We start from the raw sequence: 22,639 nt of genomic DNA, 5'->3' as shown, positions 1-22,639 counted from the left end.
TTCAAGGCTGGAGATGTTGAAAATCACAACGAACAACAGGCCATGGTGAATTATGTCCATAAGTCCATTAAGTGTCCACACATCCCCCCAGAATTCACCCTAACAGGGAGAGTTAGAGTGGAGGGAGCTAGATCGCCCGGGTGGAATGGCTCTGCCGAATGGGAGCATAAGCTGGGGCTCTTGCTGGAGAGGCCTTATAGGGACCCTGCAGTGGCGTGGGGGTAGAGTGGCGGTGCAGAAGCCTTAGGGGCATTGTTGGGGAGTAGGGACAGGGTAGGAGGGTGCCCCTGCCGTGGGGGCTGAGCCAGTCAAAGAGGTGGGTCAATGTCCAGGTGAGCCGGTTTGAGGCGATCCACAGAAATGTGCTCTGGCTTGCCACTGATGTCCATGACAAAGTGCTTGTTCCCGGTCTCCAGAACATGGAATGGGCAAGGTTCCATGGTGGGCGTTGTGGTGGATGAAAACATAGTCTGCCGACTGCAGACTTGCGGGGACGCGAGACTGTGGGAGGCCGTGTTGTGAAGTGGGGACTGGTGCGAAAACTCTGGCGTTTGTAAAGGTGGTGCCAACAGACAAGGGACTCAAATGCATGACTCACACAAGGCAGGTAGAATAAATGTTTTTACTGAAGATGGGTTGGATACACAGTAAATCAGCCCAATAGACAGGTAGAGGTATCCAATAAACTTTAGGCAAAGGCAGAATCCAAAACAAAGAAGCTTTGTTGAAACCAGTCCAGTAAACAGGCAGAGGTATCCAAAACGTTAGGCAAAGGCAGAGTCAAAACATAGAAGCTAGTCGGGATATTACTCAGGAACGCACGAGAGGTAAAGAGCTGGAACGCTTTGACATGGAGGTACAAAGACGAACTGGCAAAGAAACAGGGAAAATGAGGAGGTATTTATACAGGGTAGACTAAGGTGAGTAATTAGACACAGGTGAGGGTAATCAAAGAGGTGGGAAACACTTGAGGACAGGAACTTAAGAAAGAGGCCATGATGTTACAGTGCCCCCCAGGGCCAGCACCTGACGGCCCAGGCTCGTCAGGATGACATTGGTGGGAGTCACGGATGAGGTCGGGATCCACGATGTTACTGGCCGATACCCAAGACCATTTGTCAGGACCATAACCCTCCCAGTCAACCAGGTAGCGGCATCAGACCACAAATAGCCGTCTAACGGTGTAAACAAGACCTCCATCAATGAACCGCGGGGGGAGGGGGGGTGAGGAGGGGACCAGGGGACTCTCCTTGACCGGTTTGATATGAGCCACATGAAAGGTTGGGTGAATCCTCATAGACCTGGGCGAACTCGAGTCTCACAGCCACAGGATTAATCACCTTCGAGATAGAAAAGGGACCCACAAAACGAGAAGCCAACTTACAGGATTCCACACCATTCCTGGGTTGACAGCCACACTCTCTGGCCGATTCAGTAGGAAGGAGCATGAGTTCGACGGTGTTCTGTCATCTTCTTGTAACGAGCCAAACTCTTGAGAAGCACCTGTCGGGCTTGGTTCCAGGTGTGGTGACACCGGCGAACAAAGGTCAGAGCAGAGGGTACATTAACCTCCTCCTCCTGGATTGAGAACAGGGGCGGTTGATAGCCATCGGCACACTGAAAGGAGACCAGTAGAAGAGCAAGGCAGAGAATTATGAGCATACTCGACCAAAATGACTTGTTTACTCCAGGAAGTTGGGCTCTGGGAGACGAGACAGTGCAGGCCGGTCTCCAGCTCCTGATTGAGGTGCTCAGTTTGACCGTTGGACTGGGGATGGTAACCGGAGGAGAGGCTGACAGTGGCACCAATGAGGGCGTATAATGTCGTCAGAACTGGGCAACAAACTGGGGACTCCGGTCCGACACAACATCCTTAGCAAGACTATGTAAACCAAAAACATGGGACATGAGAACCTCCACCATCTCCTTGGCGGAGGGCAGAAGAATGCAGTGCACCATCTTAGAGACTCTGTCTACTACAGTAAGTATGGCAGTGTTACCTTCAGATGGGGGCAGGCCCATGACGAAATCCAGGGATATGTCTGACAGGGGCGACGAGGATCAGGGAACAGGCATAGGAGACCTTGTTTTGGGTGCACACCGGGCAGCCAGCAACATATTCGCCCACCTCGTTCTTCATGGTGGGCCACCAGAAACACTGCTTAGCAACAAACAAAAGTACGCTTAACTCCGAGGTGGCAGAAGAGAGGAGTGGCGTGCGCCCAATGACCCACCTGGGAACGGAGAGAGGAGGGCACCTATCCGGCACATGACCGGCACCTGCATGTCTAACCTTCTCTTCAATGCCCCAAGTGACAGCTTCCACCACACAAGATGGTGGCAGAATGGAGGAGGTGACTTAAGGGCAGAGTCAGGGTGAAACAGGTGACAGAGAGCATCGGGTTTAATGTTCGCGGAACCAAGGCAGTAAGACAGAGAGAAATTTAAACAACTAAAGAAAAGGGCCCACCTGACCTGACAGGGGTTGAACCTCTTCGCTGTCTGAAGATACTCCAGGTTCTTGTGATCAGTCCATACTTGAAACAGGTGCAGAAATAAAATAATAACGCTATGCATTCTAAAGAAATAAAATAAAATGTTACCATTTTTTCTTTCAATAACCATAACTTTAACATAGCCTCTAACATAACCTCTGGAACACATGGAAGGATGAAGACAGGTGAATAAGTCACAACAGTTTCTAAGGTCAAGTTACTCTCGTTACTTCACTTTAGTTCTTTATCAAATATTCCTACTGCATATTATGGTTGAAAGGATACAACATTGAAGATTCAATTCAATTCAATTCAATTTATTGTCATTAAAAACAATGTGCAGGCACATTTTAAAAATTAAATGAGGGCTGTGGCTTCACCAAACAGATGTCTTTTCATTGATGTCTTTATGGGAGCCATGGGTAGCTGAATGTGCAAAAATACTCCAGTCTGTGTTGTCAAAATAGTCCTGGAGTTCAGAGGCTGCTCGTTCTGGCAAGACAGTGACAAACACAGCAAACACAATATAAGATATAAACACATGAAGACCAAAAGGTAAAATAAGTTAAAAACAAGAGCTGGAGTACAAAATATTTAAAAATATCTAGAGACATTCAGTGGGTGGCCAGGTTCAGGTGGGCAACAGCTTGTGGAAAGAAGTTGTTTTTGAGCCTGGTAGTGCAGGCTCTGAGGCTCCTGTAGCGCCCCTCAGAGCACAGGGGAGAGAACAGTCCATGGTTGAGGTGGGTGGGATCTCTGCTGATGCTCAGACCCCTTCGAAGGCAGCGTTTGTGATAAATGTCTTTTATGGCTTGGAGCTGGGTACCGGTGATATGCTGGGCTGCCTTGACAACCTGCTGCAGAGCTTTCTGATCTACTGATGTGCAGTTGCCATACCACACTGAGATGGAGATGGTCAGGATGCTCTCTATGCAATGGTAGAAGTTGGTGAGAATTTTGGGGGATAGACGGGCGCTCCTCAGCCTCCTCAGGAAATGCAGGCGTTGTTGGGCCTTTTTCACAAGGGTCTGGGTGTTTAATGTCCAGGAAAGTTCCTCGCTGATGTGGACTCCAAGGAATTTAAAGCTGGAAACACGCTCCACTTCCACCCCATTGATGTGTATGGGGGAGTGGCTGCAGCTTCTAGACCTCCTGAAGTCCACAATCAGCTCCTTCGTCTTCTGCACATTGAGGACGAGATTGTTGGTTGTACAACATGATGTGAGGTGCTGAAATTCGTAGGCTGTCTCGTCATTTGTTGGTGATACGGCCAATGACTGTCGTGTCATCTGCAAACCTAACTATAACATTTGAAGGGTGAGTTGGCAGGCAGTCATGGGTAAAGGAGGGAGAAAAGGAGGGGTCTCAGAACATAGCCTTGAGGGGCACCTGTGCTGAGGGTCAGGGTGAAGGAGGTGTGGTCACCTAACCTAACAGACTGAGGTCTGTTGGTCAGGAAGTCCAGGGTCCAGCTACAGAGAGAGGGGTTGAGGCCAAGGGACAGGATTTTGGTGGTTAGTTTGGCGGGGATGATAGTGTTGAAGGCAGAGCTATAATCTATAAACAGCATCCGGATGTATGTGTTGTTAAGTTCAAGGTGGGTCAGAGCAAAGTGCAGGGGAGTGGCAATGGCACCCCCAGTAGACCTTTTGGGACGGTAGGCGAACTGATGTGGGTCGAATGTGGGGGGGGGATAATGTTTTTGATGTGAGCCAGAGCCAGTCTCTCAAAGCACTTCATGGCAATGGGGATGAGTGCTATGGGTCTGCAGTCATTCAGACATGTGGATGTTGGTTTCTTGGGGACAGGAATGATAGAGGTGGTCTTAAAGCATGTCGGGACTATGGATTGGGACAGTGAGAGGTTAAATATAGTTGTGAAGATCTCAGCCAGCTGGTCGGCACATTCCCGGAGGACCCGACCCGGTATGCCGTCTGGTTTGGCAGCCTTCTGTGTTCACTCTGCGCAGTGATTCTCTGACCTCTGCAATCGATATTGAGTACCTGGTTTTCTGGGTAGCTTGGGATTTTTGTGGCTGAGTCATTATTGTTCTTGTCGAAGCGGGCGTAGAAATGATTTAGCTCGTCTGGCAGGGAGGCACCATGGACAGTTGGACCTCTATTGGAGCTTTTGTAGTCTCTGATAGACTGAATGCCTTGTCACATTTGCCAGGGATCGGAGTTATTGTGAAAGTGGTGCTCTAGTCATAGGTAATATTTATGTTTGGCTGTTCTGATGCCCTTTTTGAGGTTGGATATGGCTGCGCTGTAGGCCTCGCAGTTACCTGACTTGAATGCTGCATCCCGGACTGTCAGCAGCTGCCAGACCTCACTGGTCATCCCGGGTTTCTGGTTTGGAAAGGCGCAGATTGATTTTTGTTGTTGTTGTGACACTCAGTGCAAAAGTTAATGTAGGATAGTATGACAGATGTCTGTTCATTAATGTCTTTATGGGAGCCATGGGTAGCTGAATGTGCAAAAATACTCCAGTCTGTGTTGTCAAAATAGTCCTGGAGTTCAGAGGCTGCTCGTTCTGGCAAGACAGTGATTGTCTTTTCTGCTGGCTTGACCCATTTTATTAGGGGTTTGTAGGCTGGGACCAGGAACAGGCAGAGGTGGTCTGGCAACAGGATCATTGCTGTTCACTGGAGGTCCTCATAACACTGCTTCTACAGTGTCCACTCAGCAGGTTCTCGTCGTTTGGTAGGTCGGCTGACCTAGTTGGTTGTAAGTGTAAATACGTGTTGGCCGTCTGACCCTTGCGGGTCTCTTCCTCTGCATCCCAGCTTCCATCTGCTCGTCTTCAAATCCTGATGCTGCAGAATGTTCCTCTTCTGAGTCCTCTGTGTTATGTCTCCTATGCTCCTGCTCATCCTCATTGTACTCATCAGATACAGGTGCATGTCCAGGTTCCTTCCTTTGTATTTCTGTCCCAGGATGGAATACCTCTGCTTCTGCGTTAAGGCAAGGTCCTGCCATTCTTTCCATCAACAGACTGTATTCCTCCTCATCAGAACTGTCTGTTTCACTCAGGTCAGTATCCTGTATAAGTTATTTTGTTTTTTTGTCTTTATTTCTGCTTCTTTTCTCTTTCAGATGTGGATCACTGGTCTTTGGCTTATCAACCAACGTGTCCTCCCCTTTCCTTCTAGCGGTTCAACCACATACACTGGGCTGGCCCGTTTTTTTCTTTGACCACTTATATGTCTGGTCTTCCCAGTAACTGCGCAGTTTTACTGGTCCCCCTCTCGGTGTCAGGTTCCTTACCAGGACATGATCGCCACGCTCGAGGACAGGGCTCCATACATGCTGGTTGTAGTTCCTCTGCTCTCTAGCTGCTGCCTTTTTCAGGTTTTTCATTGCCATGGCGTAAGCTTCTTGTATTGTTTCTCTCCATTTCTCCACGTATCAAGCATCTGTTTCCCTTTCACTTCTTTCTGTGGAAACATCAGGTCAGTTGGCCCACCAAACAGGAGGAAAAATGGCCAAAACGCCGCCGACTCATGCACAGTTGAATTACAAGTGTGGACCACCTTATTAAGGTGTTCTTTCCAATCTGACGTCTCAGTTTCTGTAAGTGTCCGCAACATATTCAGCAGTGTTCAACATATTCCGCAGCGTTTCTGTAAGTGTCCACAACATATTCAGCAGCGTTGTTGCATTTTGCTGTTTAGCTTGAGGGTGGTACGGGGTCATATCCGAGTGCTTGATCCCCCTGTAGTTCTGCAGCTTGTAAAAGAGGTTTTTCTCAAAATCTTTTCTTTGATCATGGTGTGTCTTTGATGGGAAACCAAAGTGCAAGATAAAATCATCAAATATCTTCGTTGCTGCCATTTTACCAGATTTGTTCTTGGTTGCATACGCCTGGGCATACATTGTGAAGTGGTCGACAACAACAAGTATATACTCTTCACCACCTCTACTTTTCTCCAGGTGCAGGTAGTCAGTGGAGATCATTTCAAATGGTGCAGAAGTCTCAATACTCTGGATAGGTGTCCTGATTACTCTGTTTGTTTTTTGTTTTGTTTTGTTTTTTTGTTTAACACAGCGACACCTTGTGCTCACTGACAGGCAGCTCATCCAAAATAATAAACCTTTTCACCAGCTGAACCTCAGGTGAGACATCAATGGAACTGTGCTTGTTGTGTTTGACTCTTCTTTTGCCCTGGACAACGTCTGTCCAGAACTCAGCGTTTGACACTGTGGGTGTTGTGACGAGAACTACTGTGCCCAGCATGCTGTGTACGTAAGAGGAGGGGCACGCAACAATATGTTTTAGCGCGGTTCTGTACTGGGGCATTCTGGGATTGTTCCACTCGGTACTGCAAGCAGATGGCTGAATAAAGCACGGTATTAATCGCGACTCCCTTGCCTGTCGTATATGCACATGACATGGTGTCAGAAGATCCTCGAATCCACTTACCTCAATAATCGGGAACGGAGTTGGTCCGGTGAGATGAGGAATGGCAAAATTAAATCCCCGCGAGGCATTTGATTTCACGCAACCGTCGGCATGGCCGATTTGGATTCAGAGGTTTTCCCGGTTTCGACTAGCAACCAAGCTAAATGCGGAGGAAGGTGAGATCCAAGTCAATTCCTTGATATACGCAATGGGGAAAGATGCAGAAGCTATTTTTAATTCATTTACGTTCGAAGAGGCTTCTCACGCTAACGATGATGACAGGGTGGTCAGTAAACTCAACGAGCATTTAGTACCACGGAGAAACGTCCTCCACAAACGTGCATGTTTTCACCAGTGCTCGCAGAGAGCTGGAGAGACTGTCGAGGCCTTTGTGAGGAGTTTATATGAGTTGGCAGAACACTGCGAGTTCGGGGCATTAAAGGGAGTGTGGGATGGGATAGCGGACATTGGCGGTGACGTTGTTCAGGCGGCGAAAGTCGCCGCAAGGCCGCCACGACCCATCCGCCTTGGGCACCATGTGAAGGGACGAGGCCCACGGGCTGTTGGAACGCCTCACTATACCCAGACGCTCCATGATGGCGAACTCCTCCTTAGCTGTAGCCCATTTTACCGTGTTGAGGCGCCGCGCGCGCGCAAAGACTGGCGGTCCCAGAGTGGGAATGAAATGTTGTACCCCGTGTTTAGTAACCGCGGTGGAAAAGGCAGGTGGAGTCACCGATGGAGAATCCGCCAGCAAACGCTGAAAAACATCCCCTAATGCTAAAAAGTTAGCGTGTGTTAACGGCCCGGTTCCCCCTGTCTCGCACGGAACAGTGGCGAAAGACACAGCATCAATTAAACGGCGGTTTGCAACATCAACCAGCAGACCATTAGCACACAGAACATCCGCGCCGATAATAGGAACAGTAATGGCGGCCACTACAAAGTCCCACTCAACGTCGCAATGGACGAACCGTTAGCTGCACTCAACTGTGGGCCGCCGCCTTCGGCCGACCTGTCTGTCTTAGCAGGAGGGAGTAGGCTCTTTTGCGAGCCTGAGTCCACCAGAAACCATCTTCCTGACATAGTGTCCTTAATGAAGAGCAGCTCACCATGTCCGCCAGCGCCCACAGCTGCTACTGAGCGCTGCCCTGGAGTTTCCCGCCGCCTCAAACGTGCACGGAGGGACGCAGCGCCTTGCTTTGCCGCCGAACCGCTGGTGGAAGAAACAGAGGCCGCTCCCGCGCCGTCTCCGGACAGTCACTCCAGCCACCACTGCCGGGTCCGCGTCCTCCGACGCCGGCTGCAGAGGCTCCGATGCCACACTCTTCACAGAGAACCGTCTGGTAGCTAGCAGGACCCGATCGGCCTCCTCAGCCAAACCTCGGCAGTCACCAGCGGCCAGACACGGGGAGTTAGCCAAAGCCGCGCCCACAGGAGATGGAAGCTGGTGCAGGAAAACGTGCGGGAAAAGGAACCCACCTGCGTCCGAGCCTAGCAGCGACAGCATATTGTCCATGAGATCCACAGCCGTCCCGTCGCCCAAACCGGATAGGGAAAGGATTCTATCTGCTCTCTCTGCGGCAGATAGGCTGTACTTCCGGAACAGAAGATGTTTGAGGGCGACATATTTATCGTGTTGCAGAGGGGGGGGGGCTCAACAGCTGCATGGCCCGGCGTGTGGACTGCTGGTCCAGCGCAGCGACGACCAAATAGTATCTGGAGTCGTCCGCAGAGATTCCACGCAGGTGGAACAGCGCCCCGACATGCTGGAACCACGAAGCCGGGTCGCTCTGCCAGAACTCTGGGAGCTTCACAGCCGCGGCGAGAACGGCCGGCTGTGAGAGTTGGGGCGGCGTGGATTCACACTCCTCTTCTGCTCCAAACATGTTCAATTCGGGGTCACCAATGTGGCAGGATGAGGAAAAACACAGGAGACGAAGGCGAGTTTGAACTTTATTCCTCAGCTCCAAAACCAAAATGAAACAGGAACAAACCTGCACCAGCAAGCCTGGGAACGTAAACCACGCCCCCAGCCCACGGCCCTGCTGGGTGAGAGGCATAGCCCCTAGTGTCCGCCACAATATGTGTTAGTTTGGATATGTGTGTTAGTTTAGATATATGTGTTAGTTTATATATGTGTGTTAGTTTAGATATATGTGTTAGTTTAGATATACACTCACTGGCCACTTTATTAGGTACACCTTGCTAGTACCGGGTTGGACCCCCTTTTGCCTTCAGAACTGCCTTAATCCTTCGTGGCATAGATTCAACAAGGTACTGGGAAACATTCCTCAGAGAGTTTGGTCCATATTGACATGATAGCATCACGCAGTTGCTGCAGATTTGTCGGCTGCACATCCATGATGCGAATCTCCCGGTCCACCACATCCCAAAGGTGCTCTATTGGATGGAGATCTGGTGACTGTGGAGGCCATTTGAGTACAGTGAACTCATTGTCATGTTCAAGAAACCAGTCTGAGATGATTCGAGCTTTATGACATGGCGCGTTATCCTGCTGGAAGTAGCCATCAGAAGATGGGAACACTGTGGTCATAAAGGGATGGACATGGACAGCAACAATACTCAGGTAGGCTGTGGCGTTGACACGATGCTCAATTGGTACTAAGGGGCCCAAAGTGTGCCAAGAAAATATCCCCCACACCATTACACCACCACCACCAGCCTGAACCGTTGATACAAGGCAGGATGGATCCATTCTTTCATGTTGTTGACGCCAAATTCTGACCCTACCATCCGAATGTCGCAGCAGAAATCGAGACTCATCAGACCAGGCAACGTTTTTCCAATCTTCTATTGTCCAATTTTGGTGAGCCTGTGCGAATTGTAGCCTCAGCTTCTGTTCTTAGCTGACAGGAGTGGCACCCGGTGTGGTCTTCTGCTGCTGTAGCCCATCTGCCTCAAGGTTCGACGTGTTGTGCGTTCAGAGATGCTCTTCTGCACACCTCGGTTGTAATGAGTGGTTATTTGAGTTACTGTTGCCTTTCTATCAGCTCGAACCAGTCTGGCCATTCTCCTCTGACCTCTGGCATCAACAAGGCATTTTCGCCCACAGAACTGCCGCTCACAGGATATTTTCTCTTTTTCGGGCCAATCTCTGTAAACCCTAGAGATGGTTGTGCGTGAAAATCCCAGTAGATCAGCAGTTTCTGAAATACTCAGACGAGCCCATCTGGCACCAACAACCATGCCACGTTGAAAGTCACTGATATCACCTTTCTTCCCCATTGTGATGCTCGGTTTGAACTGCAGCAGATCGTCTTGACCATGTCTACATGCCTAAATGCATTGAGTTGCTGCCATGTGATTGGCTGATTAGAAATTTGCGTTAACAAGCAGTTGGACAGGTGTGCCTAATAAAGTGGCCGGTGAGTGTATGTGTTAGTTTATATATGTGTTAGTTTAGATATGTGTGTTAGTTTAGATATGTGTGTTAGTCTAGCTATATGTGTTCGTTTAGATATATGTGTTAGTTTAGATATATGTGTTAGTTTAGATATGTGTGTTAGTTAAGATATATGTATTAGTTTAGATATATGTGTTACTTTAGATTTCTGTGTTAGTTTAGATATATGTGTTAGTTTAGATATATCTGTTAACCCAGCCACTGAGGATGCACAAGCCAGTGCATCCTTAGTGCCGGTCCCAAGCCCGGACAAATGGGGAGGGTTGCGTCAGGAAGGGCATCCGGCGTAAAATCTTTGCCAAATCAAATATGCGGATCATAAATAACACTTACATACCGACACCCTGCTGTTAACCAGCAGGGTGTCGGTGGAAACTATGCTACTGTTGGGCGAAGGAGAAGGAGAGGGGGAAAGCATGTCCAGAGGCAGCTAGAGAGGAGGAAGGGTAGGCATGTGGAGGTGAGAGTTGGAACTTTGAATGTTGGCACTATGACTGGTAAAGGGAGAGAGCTGGCTGACATGATGGAAAGAAGAAAGGTAGGCATACTGTGTGTGCAAGAGACCAGGTGGAAGGGGAGTAAGGCCAGGAGTATCGGAGGTGGGTTCAAACTCTTCTACCATGGTGTGAATGGGAGGAGTAATGGGGTAGGGGTAATTCTGAAGGAAGAGTATGTCAAGAGCGTGCTGGAGGTGAAGAGAGTGTCAGACAGAGTGATGAGTATGAAGCTGGAAATTGAAGGTTTATTGCTGAATGTTATCAGTGCATATGCCCCGCAAGTTGGGTGTGAGATGGATGAAAAAGAAGAATTCTGGAGTGAGTTGGACGACATGGTGGAGAGGGTACCCAAGGAGGAGAGAGTGGTGATTGGAGCGGACTTTAATGGACATGTTGGTGAAGGGAACAGAGGTGATGAGGAGGTAATGGGAAGGTATGGAGTCAAGAAGAGAAATGTGGAAGGACAGATGGTGGTCGATTTTGCGAAAAGGATGGAAATGGCTGTGGTGAATACATATTTCAAGAAGAGGGAGGAACACAGGGTGACGTACAAGAGTGGAGGAAAGTGCACACAGGTGGACTATATCTTATGTAGAAGGCGCCATCTAAAAGGGATTGGAGACTGCAAGGTGGTGACAGGGGAGAACGTAGCTAGGCAGCATCGGATGGTGGTCTGTAGGATGACTTTGGAGACCAAGAAGAGGAAGCGAGTGAAGACACAGCCGAAGATCAAATGGTGGAAGTTGAAGAAGGAAGACTGTTGTGTGGAGTTCAGGCAGGAGTTAAGACAGGCACTGGGTGGTAGTGAAGAGTTGCCAGGTGGCTGGGCAACCACTGCAGAAATAGTGAGGGAGACAGCTAGGAAGGTACTTGGTGTGTCATCAGGACAGAGGAAGGAAGACAAGGAGACTTGGTGGTGGAATGAGGAAGTACAGCAAATTATACAGAGGAAAAGGTTGGCAAAGAAGAAGTGGGATAGTAAGAGAGATGAAGAAAGTAGACAGGAGTACAATGAGATGCAGCGTAAAGCGAAGAGAGAGGTTGCAAAGGCAAAGGAAAAGGCGTATGGTGAGTTGTATGACAGATTAGACACTAAGGAAGGAGAAAAGGACTTGTACCGATTGGCTAGACAGAGGGACCAAGCTGCAAAGGATGTGCAGCAAGTTAGGGCGATCAAGGATAGAGATAGAAATGTGCTGACAAGCGAGGAGAGTGTGCTAAGAAGGTGGAAGGAATACTTTGAGGGGCTGATGAATGAAGAAAATGAGAGAGAGAGAAGGTTGGATGATGTAGGGATAGTGAATCAGGAAGTTCAGCAGATTAGCAAGGAGGAAGTGAGGGCAGCTATGAAGAGGATGAAGAATGGAAAGGCAGTTGGTCCTGATGACATACCTGTGGAGGCATGGAGATGTTTAGGAGAGATGGCAGTGGAGTTTTTAACTAGATTGCTTAACACAATCCTGGAAAGTGAGAGGATGCCTGAGGAGTGGAGAAGAAGCATACTGGTACCGATTTTCAAGAACAAGGGCGATGTGCAGAACTGTAACAACTACAGAGGTATAAAGTTGATCAGCCACAGCATGAAGATTTGGGAAAGAGTAATAGAAGCTAGGTTAAGGGGAGAGGTGACGATCAGCGAGCAGCAGTATGGTTTCATGCCACGAAAGAGCACCACAGATGCGATGTTTGCTTTGAGAATGTTGATTGAGAAGTATAGAGAAGGCCAGAAAGAGTTGCATTGTGTCTTTGTACACTGCTCAAAAAAATAAAGGGAACACATAAGCAATGCAATGTAGCGCCAAGTCAATCACACTTTTGAGATATCAACCTGTCCAGTTAGGGAGCAACACTGATTTGTGAATCAATTTCACCTGTTGGTAAATTGTCTAATTTCCACCAGGTCGAAATTAGACAATTTGCAAGACAACCCCTATAAAAGGAATGGATTTGCAGGTGGTGGCCACAGACCATTTGCCTGTCTTCATCTTTTCTGGCTGATCTTTGGTTAGTTTTTCATTTTGCTAGTGCCCTCACCACTAGAGGTGGCATGAGGCGGTATCTGCAACCTACAGAAGTTGCTCAGGTAGTGCAGCTCATCCAGGATGGCACATCAATGCGTGCTGTGGCAAGAAGATTTGATGTGTCTCCCAGCACAGTGTCCAGAGCATGGAGGAGGTACCAGGAGACAGGCCAGTACACCAGGAGACGTGGAGGGGGCCGCAGGAGGACAACAACCCCGCAGCAGGACCGCTATCTGGTCCTTTGTGCAAGGAGGAAAAGGAGGAGCACTGCCGGAGCCCTACAAAACGACCTTCAACAGGCCACTAATGTGCAGGTTTCTGCTCAAACAGTGAGAAACAGAATGCATGAGGATGGTATGAGGGCCCGACGTCCACAATTGGGGCCTGTGCTCACAGCCCAACACCGTGCAGCCCGATTGACCTTTGCCAGAGAACATCTTGGTTGGCAGATTCGCCATTGGCGCCCTGTGCTCTTCACAGATGAGAGCAGGTTCACACTGAACACATGTGACAGACGCGAGAGAGTCTGGAGACGCTGTGGAGAACGTTCTGCTGCCTGCAACATCCTCCAGCATGACCGGTTTGGCGGTGGGTCAGTGATGGTCTGGGGAGGCATATCCTTGGAGGGCCGCACAGACCTCTACGTGCTAGCCAGAGGTACCATGACTGCCATTAGGTACCGGGATGAGATCCTCAGACCCCTTGTCAGACCATATGCTGGTGCAGTGGGCCCTGGGTTCCTGCTCATGCATGACAATGCTCGTACTCATGTGGCCAGAGTGTGTCAGCAGTTCCTGTATGTCGAGGGCATTGATGCTATGGACCTGCCTGCACGTTCCCCAGACCTGAATCCAATCGAGCACCTCTGGGACATCATGTCTCGTACCATCCGCCAACGCGATGTCACACCACAGACTGTCCAGGAATTGACCGATGCCCTGATCCAGGTCTGGCAGGAGATCCCTCAGGAGACCATCCGTCGTCTCATCAGGAGCATGCCCAGACGTTGTAGGGAGTGCATACAGGCACGTGGAGGCCACACACACTACTGAGTCTCATTTTGAATCGTCTTGAAGAATTTCCACAGAAGTTGGATCAGCCTATGTTCTCATTTTCCACTTTGATTTTGAGTATGATTCTGAATCCAGACCTTAATGGGCTAATGATTTTGATTTCCATTGATCATTCTTAGGTTATTTTGCTCTAAACACATTCCTCTGTCTAATAAATAAAGATTTTCAGCTGAAATATTTCATTCATCGAGGTCTATATTGTGTTTTTAGGTGTTCCCTTTATTTTTTTGAGCAGTATAGATTTAGAGAAAGCTTATGACAGAGTGCCGAGAGAGGAGGTGTGGTATTGTATGAGGAAGTCAGGAGTTGCAGAGAAGTATGTAGGAGTGGTGCAGGATACGTATGAGGGAAGTGTGACAATGGTGAGGTGTGCGGTTGGAATGACAGATGGGTTCAAGGTGGAGGTGGGATTACATCAAGGATCGGCTCTGAGCCCTTTCTTGTTTGCAATGGTGATGGACAGGTTGACGGACAAGATCAGGCAGGAGTCTCCATGGACGATGATGTTCGCGGATGACATTGTGATCTGTAGCGAGAGTAGGGTGCAGGTTGAGGAGAGCCTGGAGAGGTGGAGGTATGCACTGGAGAGAAGAGGAATGAAAGTCAGTAGGAGCAACGGAATACCTATGCGTGAATGAGAGAGAGGACAGTGGAATGGTCAGGATGCAAGGAGTGGAGGTGACAAAGGCATTTGAGTTTAAATACTTGGGGTCAACTGTCCAAAGTAACGGGGAGTGCAGTAGAGAGGTGAAGAAGAGAGTGCAGGCAGGTTGGAGTGGGTGGAGAAGAGTGTCAGGAGTGATTTGCGACAGAAGGGTATCAGCAAGAGTTAAAGGGAAAGTTTACAAGATGGTTGTGAGACCAGCTATGTTATATGGTTTGGAGACAGTGGCACTGACGAAAAGAGAGGAGGCGGAGCTGGAGGTGGCAGAGTTGAAGATGCTAAGATTCTCACTGGGAGTAACGAAGAAGGACAGGATTAGGAACGATTATATTAGAGGGACCGCTCAGGTTGGACGGTTTGGAGACAAAGCAAGAGAGGCAAGATTGAGATGGCTTGGACATGTGTGGAGGAGAGATGCTGGTTATATTGGGAGAAGGATGCTGAATATGGAGCTGCCAGGGAAGAGGAGAAGAGGAAGGCCAAAGAGGAGGCTTATGGATGTGGTGAGGGAAGACATGCAGGTGGCTGGTGTGACAGAGGAAGACGCAGAAGACAGGAAGAAATGGAAACGGATGATCCGCTGCGGCGACCCCTAATGGGAGCAGCCGAAAGTAGTAGTAGTTAGATATATCTGTTAGTTTAGATATATGTGTTGGTTTAGATATGTGTGTTAGTTTAGATATATGTGCTAGTCTAGCTATATGTGTTAGTTTAGATATATCTGTTAGTTTAGATATATGTTAGTTTAGATGTGTGTTAGCTTGGATATATGTGTTAGTTTAGATTTCTGTGTTAGTTTAGATATATGTGTTAGTTTAGATATATGTGTTACTCTAGCCATATGTGTTAGTTTAGATATTGTTGTGGTCCATACGCAAGGCGCGTCTCCGCCTGAGTCTACCAGCAGGGTTCAATCAGCGCGCTCGTTGAGAGCGCAGCTACGCACCAGAGGCTCATCGGTGATCAGCGCACCTGAAGCCAATCTGCAGCCAGCTATAAGAGAGGACGCTGATGTGCAGTCGTTGCCAGATTGTGCCATCTAGTACGGTAGTTACCCAGTAGATCGCTAGACTCTTTGGCTGTGTTTCCTCCTGCAATTCCTATGTCGTGATTCCTGAGTCTAATTCTGTGTCTCTCTCCCCCGTCCTCCCAGAACCCCGGTGCAAGTGTTTCTCGGGCCCCGTCTTCCTCGCGTCCCTTGTATTCCTCGGACCCCTCCCTTGTGCTCCCACGCTGCCTCCTGCAGAACCCCTACTCCTGGACTTGCGCTTCACCAGCACGCACATGCACAAACACCCTCCAGTCATTTACATTCCTGCACACACGCACCACACTCGCCCTGCACACAAACACAGTCTTTTATACACCCCACATCCAGGACTCTAGTTGCACCATACACATCCCGCATTTCCCTTCCCTGAATAAGAATAAACGTGCCTACGGGCTTGACCCTGCCGGACCCCTGCACTGGTTCCTTTCCGACATACAACAGTACAATCTGGCCACGATGGAACCGGGTCCAGCAGGAACTCCGGCGGCTACTCGCAGCGGATCTGGCGATCCTCCGTTCATCGTAGGACTCAACGCAGCAGTCTACCAACAGGACACACGGATGACGGCGCTGGAGAACCGTCTCACCGCCGCCTTCGCTCAGGTCCTCGCTCGGCTGGATCGCCTGGACGTGACGGTAAGCCCACCGCAACCCGCACCTCAAGTGGACCAACCTGCCCCAGGACCAGTTCTAGCCCCAGCTCCGGTTCTCGGGCCTGCTCATAGAGAGCCCAAACTAACCCCCCCGAAGTCCTATGAGGGTGAGTTCGAGCTCTGCCGTGGCTTCTTAGTCCAGTGCAAGCTGGTATTCCGCCGCCAGCCCAGCCGTTACACCTCAGACGGCGCTAAGGTCGCCTTTATTGTGTCCCTGCTTACGGGTAAGGCTCTCAGATGGGCCACGGCTGCCCTAGACCAGAAACCCGCCCTATCTTCTGATTTTGCAGCCTTTTTCAGGGAATTCAAGAGTGTGTTCGATCACCCCATTGGTGGCTGTGACGCCACCGCCCGTCTCCACACCATCAAACAAGGCTCTCGTTCGGTGGCCGAATACACCGTCGATTTCCGAGTCCTGGCCGTGGAATGCCGTTGGAATGACGAGGCCCTGCTCAGTGCATACAGGCGGGGCTTAAGCAAGGAGGTCAAGGATGGACTTTTTAGAGACTGGCCGGCGACCTGCAATGAGTTAATTGGCCTGGCTCTGAAGATGGACCAACGCCTCCAGGCAAGGCGAGACGAACACGCTCGAGCTCAGCGCCAGTCCCTCACCCCTCCCCGGGGTACACCCCAGTCACCTCGACCCCTCCAGGATCCCCAGCCAGCACCAGCAGCTCCGCCCACCCCCTTCGCCACAACCACCTGAGCCTGGGGTGGAGCCCATGGAGGTGGCTCGATCACGCCTCACCGGGGCTGAGCGCGCACAGTGCATGGGAGGCCGGCTCTCTTTGTACTGTGGGCAGGGTGGACACTTCATTCGGGACTGTACCACACGCCCAAAAGGCCGAGCTTACTAGGGGAGGGGCTACTAGTAAGCTGCATGACTCTGCCCCAGAACAAGCCTTCCCCCTCTCCTTTATTCCCTGCATCTCTCGCCTGGGTCAGCAGTCTCTGCCTATTGGCGCCTTTATCGACTCTGGAGCCGACGGGAGTTTCATTGACGGGGCCCAAGCTCGGCAGGCTGGCATCAGTTTCACCCTGCTGGAGACCCCTATTGAGACCCGCTCGCTGGATGGACGTGCTCTCTGTCGCATCACCCACATCACTGAGCCTCTCAAGCTAACTGTCTCAGGCAACTATGTCGAGACAATCCGCCTTCTTGTGTTCACCGCTCCCTCCTCACCACTGGTTCTCGGGAGGCCTTGGTTGCAGAGACATGACCCCAACATCGCCTGGTCCTCTGCTCGGATCGTCGGGTGGAGTGTTGCGTGCCACGCGAACTGTCTCCGCTCCGCCTCCTATCCTCCTGGGGCTCCTAAGGCTGAGCCTCCTCCTCCAGACCTCTCCGATGTGCCTGAGGTTTATCATGACCTTGCGGCTGCCTTCAGCAAGACAGATGTGCTCTCTCGGCTCCACCCGGGGGCATCTACGAAGGATGGCACCCAGGGGGGTGCCCTGGACACCATCCTGCCTCCGACCTGTGTTGTGGGTGTCGTCACCTGGGCCATCGACTCTCTGGTCAGGACCGCCCAGCGAACTCACCCCAGCCCTGGTAACGTTCCCCCTAACCGTCTGTTTGTGCCTGCCCCTGTCCGCTCCAGGGTTCTCGAGTGGGGCCACTCCAGCCGCTTCACCTGCCACCCTGGCGCTTCCAGGACACTGTCCTTCCTCCGGCGGCGCTTCTGGTGGCCTACCATGGAGGCTGACGTTCAGGAGTTTGTGGCGGCGTGTATCACCTGCGCCCGGAGTAAGACCTCCCATCGCCCCCCTGCTGGTCTCCTGCTTCCCCTCCCGGTCCCCAGTCGCCCCATGTCACACATCTCCCTGGACTTTGTGACTGGACTCCCGGTGTCTCAGGGTAACACGGTCATACTTACCATTGTCGGCCGTTTTTCCAAGCAGGCCCATTTCGTGGCGCTCCCCAGGCTCCCGTCCTCCGCTGAGACCGCCAAACTGCTGGTTGTCCACGTGGTCCGTCTCCATGGCATTCCCCTGGACATTGTTTCTGACCGGGGTCCCCAGTTCTCTTCCCAGGTGTGGCAGGCCTTCTGTAGGGGAATTGGGGCCACGGTCAGTCTCTCTTCTGGTTACCACCCTCAGACAAATGGACAGGTGGAGCACACCAACCAGAACCTGGAGTCTGCCCTGAGATGTGTGACCACCAGCAGCCCTGGAGCAAGCACCTGGCCTGGGTTGAGTATGCTCACAACACCATAACTAGCTCTGCCACTGGAATGTCTCCTTTTAAATGTTCACTGGGCTACCAGCCCCCCATGTTTCCCGAGCAAGAGACTGAGTTGGCGGTCCCGTCAGCCAGGGATCATCTCCGCCGATGCCGCCGCATGTGGAGGTCTGCTCGTGCTGCCCTGCTGCGAGCCAACGACTGGTCCCAACGCTCCTCTAACCGGCGTTGCGTCCCAGCCTCGGTCTACCAGCCTAGTCAGCGTGTCTGGCTCCTGGCCAAGGACCCCCCCATCCCGACGACCTCTCGCAAGCTTGCCGCTCGCTACGTGGGACCCTACCCTGTGGAGAGGATCGTCAACCCCACTGCGGTGCGTTTGTCTCTCCCTCCTTCTCTTCGTGCACATCCTGTGTTTCATGTTTCCAAGCTGAAGCCTGTGTCTGTCAGTGTATTGTATTTAGAAATCACTTCAGGACACAGCGCTGTCGCTCGACACAACCGCTACGTTGAATTCTTTATTTAGACTGACACAGCATCACAGGCAGACCCGATCAAACAACCCAGAGCCCGCAGGCATCACCAATCGATCCCAGCACAATAGAACAGCACCAAATCAAATGCAGCACTGTCGATGTGTGCAGACATAACACAGTGCCCTCGCCCCACCTGTCGCAGCCCCGCCTCCTCCCCGTGTACTCCGCGACGGCGACCAGGTCTGGCCGGTCCGGAAGCTGTTGCGTGTCCGCTGCCGTGGGAGGGGCTTCCAGTACGTGGTGGACTGGGAGGGCTACGGTCCGGAAGACCAGAGCTGGGTGCCCCGGTCTTACATCGCCGACCCCGCCCTCCTGTCGGACTTCTACTTGGAACACCCTGATGCCCCTGGTCGGTCGCCCGGTGGCTCCCGTAGGAGGGGGGGGGTACTGTTGTGGTCCAGACGCAAGGCGCGTCTCCGCCTGAGTCTACCAGCAGGGTTCAATCAGCGCGCTCGCACCATAGGCTCATCGGTGATCAAGCGCACCTGAAGCCAATCTGCAGCCAGCTATAAGAGAGGACGCTGACGTGCAGTCGTTGCCAGATTGTGCCATTTAGTACCGTAGTTACCCAGTAGATCGCTAGACTCTTTGGCTGTGTTTCCCCCTGCAATTCCTATGTCGTGATTCCTGAGTCTAATTCTGTGTCTCTCTCCCCCGTCCTCCCTGAACCCCGGTGCCGGTGCTTCTCGGGCTCCGTCTTCCTCGCATCCCTTGTATTCCCCGGACCCCTCCCTTGTGCTCCCACGCTGCCTCCCGCAGAACCCCTACTCCTGGACTTGCGCTTCACCAGCACGCACACGCACAAACACCCTCCAGTCATTTACATTCCTGCACACACGCACCACCCTCGCCCTGCACACAAACACATAGTCTTTTATACACCCCACATCCAGGACTCTAGTTGCACCATACACATCCCGCATTTCCCTTCCCTGAATAAGAATAAACGTGCCTACGGGCTTGACCCTGCCGGACCGCTGCACTGGTTCCTTTCCGACATACAACAGATATATGTGTTAGTTTAGATCAGTGATACTCAAAGTGTGCTCCGCGGACCACCTCCACGAGCGCCCCCAAGTGGTCCGCGGGAGGATTGCAAAAAAATTAGTGTTTCTCAAATCACCATCTGCGTTCCAATGCAAAGTTACGAGTACAGCTGCTTTCTAAATGTTTTCTAAATTAAAAGTGAATCAAAATGTAGCCTAAATAAGCCTAAGAATTTTGTTCAATTTGTCTAATGCAAACCTGCGTCTTGAGTCATGTCTCTTCAGTTAGCCTGTGTTACCTAGGTTACCTAGTTAGCTTCCATTCCAATAACAGGATTTTCATATCAAAGACCTCCTGACTATTGTGAAAATTAAGTAGAATCTAACAAAGAGTGAAGTGAACCGTTCAAAATACAAACATCATGGATCGGTGGCTGAAGAGAAAATCCGGAGAAACGACGAACAATGTAAGCAACAAGGTGCCGAGACTTCCTTCTCACATTGAGCGCGTCAGTGTTAGCATGGAGTCCCATAGTGCTAACAGTTTGCAGCAGCAGGAGCTAGCTAGCACAACACTCTGAAAAAGCCACTGCAAAAGGGAAACGTAAATACAGTAGCGATTACATTCAATTTGGATTTTTCTGGACTAGAGATGCTGAGGATCCAAAACCTCATTGTGTTGTGTGCTCTTACATATTAGCTAATGAAGCAATGAAACCTGCCAAACTCAAGCGTCACTTCGAGTCAAAACACAAGGAATACACCTGGAAACCTGCGCAATGTTTTGAGAGAAAACGTGAAGAGCTCGGGCGACACACGAGAAAGGAAGCCACTGTGGAGTTAGAAAACAACGAGACAGGAGACGTGAGAGTAGACGTAGTCGAGGTAGTTTACTAGCTCCAACTTAGCATGTCATACATTCGACAACGACACTGAAATCTGAACCGGAAGCGGAAGTGCATTATCTGACCCCTCGCATCTCCCCTTAAAGGTACACCGTCCTCTTAGGTGAATGTCTCTCGTTATATAGATGTGGGTCACCACACAGGCCCCCCCAGAATTCACCTACACAAAACAATGCAAAACAGCAAAAGTGCAAGTCATGAACATAAAAATAGACTCTACAACAGAACAGTCAATGACAAAGTGCAAAGTCACGGGGAAAACAGGTGACGAGTCGGGGGGCGGACCCTGCGGCCATAACGGCTGCGCTTCACAGGAGGGGAAACAGATGGGGCCGAAACCCGGGCCATAGGCGGGGCCGAAGCAGGAACAGAGGCAGGTGCCGGGGCCGACCTAGGAGGGCGCCCCCGCCGCGGGGGTAGGGCCAATTGCATTGGCTCCCCAATGTCCAAGTGAGTGGGCTTGAGACGGTCTATAGCGACCCGCTCCGGCCTGCCCCCCCATGTCCACCACAAAGTTCTTATCCCCCGCCTCCAGGACGTGGAAAGGCCCGTCGTATGGGGGCTGCAGCGGGGACCGATGGCTGTCGTGCCTAATGAAGACGTACCTCGCCGATGGCAGATCCTTGGGGACGTAGGACCGGGGGAGGCAGTGTTGAGACATCGGAACGGGAGCGAAGGCACCGGCAGCGCTCCGGGACGCACTGAGGTGAGAGGCGGCCGACCAGGGAGCCGTAGCATCCGGAAGAAACTCCCCCGGAACCCGCAGGGGCTGGCCATACACCAGCTCAGCGGAGGAGGTCTGGAGGTCTTCCTTCGGGGCCGAACGCAGGCCGAGCATGACCCACGGGAGCCGGTCCATCCAGTTGCAGCCAGTGAGGCTTGCCCGCAGAGCGGCTTTCATGTCCCGATGGAACCGTTCACAAAGTCCGTTGCTCTGCGGGTTGTACGCCGTAGTGCGGTGGATCTTCACCCCCAGGTGCTCAGCGACCGCCGTCCAGAGCTCCGAGGTAAACTGGGAGCCCCGGTCGCTCGTGATGTCACCAGGCGTGCCGAAACGGGCCACCCAGCAGCCGATGAACGCCCACGCTACCTCTGCTGCCGTCGTGGAGGACAAGGGAATAGCCTCTGGCCACCTGGTGGCCCTGTCCACAATAGTGAGGAGGAACGTATAACCACGGGAGGGGGGCAGGGGACCCACCAGGTCAACATTGACGTGGTCAAACCGCCTCTCTGGAACCACAAACGGCGCCAAAGGGGCCTTGGTATGGTGGTGCACCTTGGCGCGTTGGCACGCCACACACGAGCCGACCCAGGCTCTAACATCCTTACGGAGCCCAGGCCAAACGAACTTGATGCTCACCAGCTTGGTCGAGGCCTTCACCCCCGGGTGGGAAAGGCCGTGGATGGTGTCGAAAACTCGGCGCCGCCAGGAAGTAGGCACCAGGGGGCGCGGTTGACCGGTGGAGATGTCACAGAGGAGGGTGGTGTTGGCCGCGTCGAACGTCACGTCCTCCAGCCGTAGCGCCGTAGGGGTCGACCGGTAGTCTTGAACGATCGCGTCCTTGGCTTGGTCCGCTGCCATAGCAGCGTAGTCGAGTCCCAAGTGAACGGCGTTAACAACCGCCCGTGAAAGGCAGTCGGCGACGAAGTTATCCTTGCCCGACACGTGTTGTATGTCCGTGGTAAACTCGGAAACCGCCGCGAGATGGCGCTGCTGACGCCCAGACCACGTTTCTGAGGTTTTGGCCATA

Source organism: Lampris incognitus, chromosome 12, assembly GCF_029633865.1.
Source record: "Lampris incognitus isolate fLamInc1 chromosome 12, fLamInc1.hap2, whole genome shotgun sequence".
NCBI classification, from domain to species: domain Eukaryota; kingdom Metazoa; phylum Chordata; class Actinopteri; order Lampriformes; family Lampridae; genus Lampris; species Lampris incognitus.
Note: the sequence above shows the minus strand (reverse complement) of the source record.